Source organism: Calliopsis andreniformis, unplaced genomic scaffold, assembly GCF_051401765.1.
Source record: "Calliopsis andreniformis isolate RMS-2024a unplaced genomic scaffold, iyCalAndr_principal scaffold0150, whole genome shotgun sequence".
Taxonomy (NCBI): domain Eukaryota; kingdom Metazoa; phylum Arthropoda; class Insecta; order Hymenoptera; family Andrenidae; genus Calliopsis; species Calliopsis andreniformis.
In genome coordinates, this window is record NW_027480559.1 from 288,642 (window position 1) to 295,000 (window position 6,359).

General features: G+C 55.7%; 1 pseudogene; it reads right to left on the reverse strand.

The window, feature by feature from the left end:
• Window positions 1-2,115: 2,115 nt before the first annotated feature.
• Window positions 2,116-5,025, reverse strand: LOC143187699 (large subunit ribosomal RNA; annotated as a pseudogene).
• Window positions 5,026-6,359: the final 1,334 nt, after the last annotated feature.

Genomic DNA, 6,359 nt, shown 5'->3' on the forward strand with positions numbered 1-6,359 from the left:
GTCGAAGACAGACGTTACGAATGTCCGTCACCTTGGATCTAGCATCGTCTCTGATGAGACGTAAGGGTCTTACAGACCCCTCTTTGTGCCCAGGCGCAGTCTTAGACTGCGCCTTTCCTGGCTTGCCTGTCGTTCCAGCTTTCGCTTTCGCGACAGGCGGCTTTTTGGAGGCGACGGCTTTCGCCTCGCCTCCCGTACCCGCGGCTTGCACGGCTTTAGCAGCCGGCTTGCCCTTCGCTTTGGCGGGAGAAGACGGGGGTTCCGTCTTCACCACCGCCACCGTATCGGGTTCGGTACGCACCGCTCCCTTAGGAGCGGGCCCCTTCGCCGATTTCGGCGCCTTGCTGCTCGCCTTCTTGGAAGGCTTTGCAGGCAAGGCGCTTTGGCCCTCGGCGCCCGCAGTCTCAGATGCCTTTAAGGCATCCGGCGGTCCTGCGCCAGGGGTAACGTGGGAGTCGCTCGTGCTCGGAGCGGCTCCCTTCTTGGCCTTCTTACGGCTGGGTTTGCCAGCCGTCTTCCAGCCTTCCGACGACTGGGTCGGCAGATCGGGCGTATTGACGCCCTGCTCCACCCTCTCAGTCGCCGATCTCGCAGGGGTCGCTTGGGTTGCCTCAGCACCCGTCGCTTCCCCAGGGGCGTCCTTGGCACCCGATCGGGTAACCATTTTCGCCCCAACGTGTAGTGGGTTTGGTAATTTTGTTTCCATATCTATTTGTTCATTTCATCCCGATGCGTGTCCCAGCCTCCACGGACCCTCATATGGAACTCGGCTAGCCGAGTTAGGACATCACCCGGGATATAGTCCGCCAACCACGGCTGACGAGTTTCGCTCCCCATACAGCCCCACAACCGATGGTTCACTAGTTCGCCCCCGTGGCCTGCTTCCTCGCCCATCAGAACCCACTCGTGTGAGACGTATGGTCGTTCCAAGCCGATTGACTAGGCACAGGGCTGTTTTCTCGCCTAGCCGCCCGTCTAGCTGAAGCGAAGGCCAAAGACATGTGTTGGGTGCGCGTCATCCCCGCAGAGATGAGCCCCCTCAATGCCCAGGATCCCCTTTTCCAGCGACACGGGTCGCCGCGCACGGCAAACACGCGGGAGGCGTTTATTAAGGACAGACACCTCCCTGTCCATAGCCCGCTCCTTTTCTGGACTCACACAATGCATGGAGCTAGGCGCTTGAGCGCAAGGCCCTTTGAGCCGCTTCGCTACTGACCGATCTGCTTGGCTCTTGCGCCCTTCGTAAAGGGGTAAGCCGACCAGCGGGACCACTTGGAGGTTCGATCGCGTAACGGTTTGCAGCATGAGAGGCTGTGTGTCAGTCTGAGGACTGTACGCTTCATACTGCCACAGGATCCCCTTTTCCGACGACACGGGTCGCCGCGCACGGCAAACACGCAGGAGGTGGTGATTTCGAACAGGCACCCCACTGTTCGTAGCCCGTTCCTTTTCTGGGCCCACACAATGCATGGAACTGGGCACTTGAGCCAAAGGCCCTTTGGGCCGCCTCGCTAAGATCCGATTTGCTTGGCTCTTTCGCCCTCCGAAGAGGGGTAAGCCGACCGGTGGGACCGCGTGGAGGTTCGAGATCATAACGATTTGCGTCACGAGAGGCTAAGACCAGCTCAGATAGTATATTGCGCTTCGTGATCGCCAAGAAGACATCGGACTCCCGATTGCCCTGGCGCCCAAGTCCTGTGCGGACAAGGGCATAACGCCCCCGTTGAGGCCTGTTGAGTGCCTTCGGTATACACCTCTGAACACTCAACGCACACAGCAATAGCCGGGTTTCCAGCGGCGTATTGCTTTGCACCGATTAACGGGACATTCCCGTCTTCCAGATGTTTTGGAAGCCCATGGCCTAGTGGGAACCCATCCACACCAACCATGGGGTCCAGCGATGAGAGGTTGGACGAGACCTCTCGATGGTGCTTATTCGCTTTTTGCGTGGCTGCATTTAGTGTGCGGTCTCAATCGATCAGATCTTGCATTCGGGGGCGCTTCTGAGACGGAGCCACGTCTCTGCGCAGGACAACCACTATGAGGACCGAGTCCCTGCAGCTCCCCCCAGTCTAGGATACTAGTTTGGGCAAGCCCAACCCGACACCTCAGGCGACATTGGGGATCTTAACCGCTGCCCACCAGTAGATAGGGACAGAGGGAATCTCGTTAATCCATTCATGCGCGTCACTAATTAGATGACGAGGCATTTGGCTACCTTAAGAGAGTCATAGTTACTCCCGCCGTTTACCCGCGCTTTTTTGAATTTCTTCACGTTGACATTCAGAGCACTGGGCAGAAATCACATTGCGTCAACACCCGCGGGGGCCATCGCAATGCTTTGTTTTAATTAGACAGTCGGATTCCCCTGGTCCGTGCCAGTTCTGAGCCGAGCGTTGAATGGCGGCCGAAGAAACGACACGCGACGGCTGAACCGACGCGGAAGCCTCGCAGCAAGGAAGATCCGCGGGAGGCCAAGGCACGGGACCGAGTTCGGATCCCAGGACGTCGACCGAAGTCTAAGACCCTTCACCTCGCCCAGGCCCGGCACGTCAGCCAGACCCGCTTCCCGACCAAGCCCGACACGCCCCGCTCCTCAGAGCCAATCCTTATTCCGAAGTTACGGATCCAATTTGCCGACTTCCCTTACCTACATTAATCTATCGACTAGAGGCTCTTGACCTTGGAGACCTGCTGCGGATATGGGTACGAACCGGCGCGAGACCTCCCGTGGCCCTCTCCTGGATTTTCAAGGTCCGAGGGGAATATCCAGACACCGCAGCAACTGCGGTGCTCTTCGCGTTCCGAACCCTATCTCCTTGCTAGAAGTTTCCAGGGAACTCGAACGCTTATACAGAAAAGAAAACTCTTCCCAGATCTCCCGACGGCTTCTCCAGGTCATTTTGGGTTACCCCGACGAACACTCAATGAGGGCCCGGATGTTAAACGGTTCCGCTGCCGGGTTCCGGAATAGCAACCGGATTCCCTTTCGCCCAACGTGTGTGTGTCTCTTTTTTTTATCTTTCAATTTATCTCTTTGTATAATAATATGTTTGCAGACATTGATTTTAGGACACCACATTTGCATAGGATTTCTCTTAGGGCTTAGGATCGACTGACTCGTGTGCAACGGCTGTTCACACGAAACCCTTCTCCACGTCAGTCCTCCAGGGTCTCGCTAGAGTATTTGCTACTACCACCAAGATCTGCACCGACGGCGGCTCCAGGCAGGCTCACGCCCAGACCCTTCTGCGCACACCGCCGCGACCCTCCTACTCGTCAGGGCTTCATGGAGGACGGTCACCAGTAATGGCACCGTCCCTCCCCACTTGCCGCTGACGGCAGAGTATAGGCGCGACGCTTCAGCGCCATCCATTTTCAGGGCTAGTTGCTTCGGCAGGTGAGTTGTTACACACTCCTTAGCGGATTCCGACTTCCATGGCCACCGTCCTGCTGTCTTAAGCAACCAACGCCTTTCATGGTATCCCATAAACGTCGACTTAGGCGCCTTAACTCTGCGTTTGGTTCATCCCACAGCGCCAGTTCTGCTTACCAAAATTGGCCCACTTGGCACTCTAATCCGAAATCTCGTGGCTTCAATGAACCAAGCAAGCCAGAGATCTCACCCATTTAAAGTTTGAGAATAGGTTGAGGTCGTTTCGGCCCCAAGGCCTCTAATCATTCGCTTTACCAGATGAGACTCGACGCGTCCCCGAAGGAACGGAGGAGTGAGTGCCAGCTATCCTGAGGGAAACTTCGGAGGGAACCAGCTACTAGATGGTTCGATTAGTCTTTCGCCCCTATACCTAGTTCCAGCGATCGATTTGCACGTCAGAATCGCTACGGACCTCCATCAGGGTTTCCCCTGACTTCGTCCTGACCAGGCATAGTTCACCATCTTTCGGGTACCAACGTGTACGCTCTAGGTGCGCCTCTTCTCGCAATGAGAACGAGACGCCCCGGGAGTGCGGAGCACTATGCAGCGCCCATCCTCCCTCGGCCGACGCAAAGGACGACCTTCACTTTCATTTCGCCTTTAGGTTTACTCATCCCAATGACTCGCGCACATGTTAGGCTCCTTGGTCCGTGTTTCAAGACGGGTCCTGAGAGTACCCAAAGCAATAGCGCCGCCGACAGGTAATTCAAAGCTTGGCCAGTCCGAGGGCTCCGCCGGCTAACAGCTGGCCAGGCCCGTGAACGGGAAAGACGTCCGTACCACAGGGCAAACAAAGCTGACCGAGCTTGCGGCGGGCCTGACGCACCGTTCGAATGAGAAGACTGGTTGCGGCCCGATACCATCTGGGGGAACACCGTCGCGCAGCCGGTCGGGTCACCGAGGGTCCGTCGCGCACGCACAAGGCGACGCAACGGTCTAACCGCCCGGGCCGTAGACCGACACGCAACGGGTCGCGACGTCCTACTAGGGGAGAAGTGCACGTCTACGTAGCCGGAACGTTCGCCGTTGGCCGTAACATCCGTGCGCCCTCCTTGCGGAAAAGCGACGGACACCCCTTTCGGGGTTTCGCGCACCAACGGGAGCCAGCATTTGTCGACGATGAATCTCCCCTTTCGAACTTTTGGGTTTCTCAGGTTTACCCCTGAACGGTTTCACGTACTCTTGAACTCTCTCTTCAAAGTTCTTTTCAACTTTCCCTCACGGTACTTGTTCGCTATCGGTCTCGTGGTTGTATTTAGCCTTAGATGGAGTTTACCACCCACTTAGGGCTGCATTCTCAAGCAACCCGACTCTAAGGAGAGACCCTCCCGAGACGCGCACCGGTCGCTACGGGCCTGGCACCCTCTATGGGTAAATGGCCCCATTCAAGATGGACTTGGACGCGATGCAACGTCACGGGATAAACGGATCCTCCCGAACACTACATTTCCCTGCGGCAGTACCGCGGGATTCAGTGCTGGGCTCTTTCCTGTTCGCTCGCCGCTACTAAGGAAATCCTTGTTAGTTTCTTTTCCTCCGCTTAGTAATATGCTTAAATTCAGCGGGTAATCTCGCCTACTCTGAGGTCGTCGTATACGTGTTAAATATATCACACACGTAGAGTGATATATTTTATATATGTGTAAAAATGACGAAAGAAGCTGTGGCGTAATCCTCGTACAACGGGGGCACACAACCGAGAGAAGCGGACCAGGCAGAGTGTGTGAACGAATGTTACGAGAAATGGGAAATGAGAGAGAGACTTGAGATCATGTTCGATGCGTCGTCCCAACTTCGCCGTGTGCCTTCGGAATATGTTGTCGTAACGCAACAGCAGCGTTTCCAAAGGTAAGGAAGCTCCTCGTAATTCGCCAGAAGTGATCAGCGGAAAGTAAGTCACATCGTCCTTAATGCGCCACACCAAAGCATCTTCGCGTCTCGTTTAATTCGATCTAAAGGAGAGAGACTCTCGCCAGGCGACTGCCGGTATGGTTTAACGCCCGTCCGCTTGCTTTTTGTATAGCTTTCGTGGACTGGACGACCGGACTTGACGCGCGGTCTCTCTCGGCGATCGACTAACGCGAAGACATGGGGCGACCGGACGCTGCTACCTTTCCACCTCCTCCTTCTAGGAGAGAAGTCATCCCTATGTGATGAGTCATATATATGGCGGCTGTGTAAGCCTCGCCAAAGAGGATTCAGGATACAGAAACAAGTTGTAGTACAACACAACACATTCACGGAGCCACAAACGACTCGACCGAAACGTGGCCGGGGAAGATGCATCCCGGAACTTCATCGTTTCGACGAATGAGTGCCTCCTTTTCGCGTTGTTCCTGCAACAAGACGATCCCTCTAGAATCCCTGGGGCTCTGTTTCTCGTCATACATTTCTTCACCACACTACACGGGTGGGGTATACGCGATCTCGTGTTCATGCTCACTCGCACACCCTTTCATTGTCCTTCTCTGTAGTCTCACGACAAACTCTCTTGTGTGTCGTTGCGGGTTACGCACGCCTCTTTCTTACACGCATCATTTCAGACTACGTCGGGAGCGCGGATGAAAACTCGCACGAAAAGCGAACGCTGTCTGTTAACAATCACGAGGGTATTTGGCGAGACACGGAGGCTGGTCGATGATCGTACGTCCGCGCGCTTGCGTCCGGAGCGGTGCACATACACACACGGGCGGTCGACAAATTAAGCGACTCACGACGCCGTGTGAAAATTAGCACTCACGCAAGTCCGGAACGACAAAGCAACGACGATGACGACGATGTCTCCAGTCATCTGCCGCGTACACACAACCTTCTTCCCTCCATGACGTCTAGAGCGTATTCTCGCTTGTTTTCGTGCGACCGCGGCAAACGCCGACGAACGGTCCAACAATCGCTCGTACGTGACACCGAGATGCCAACGTAA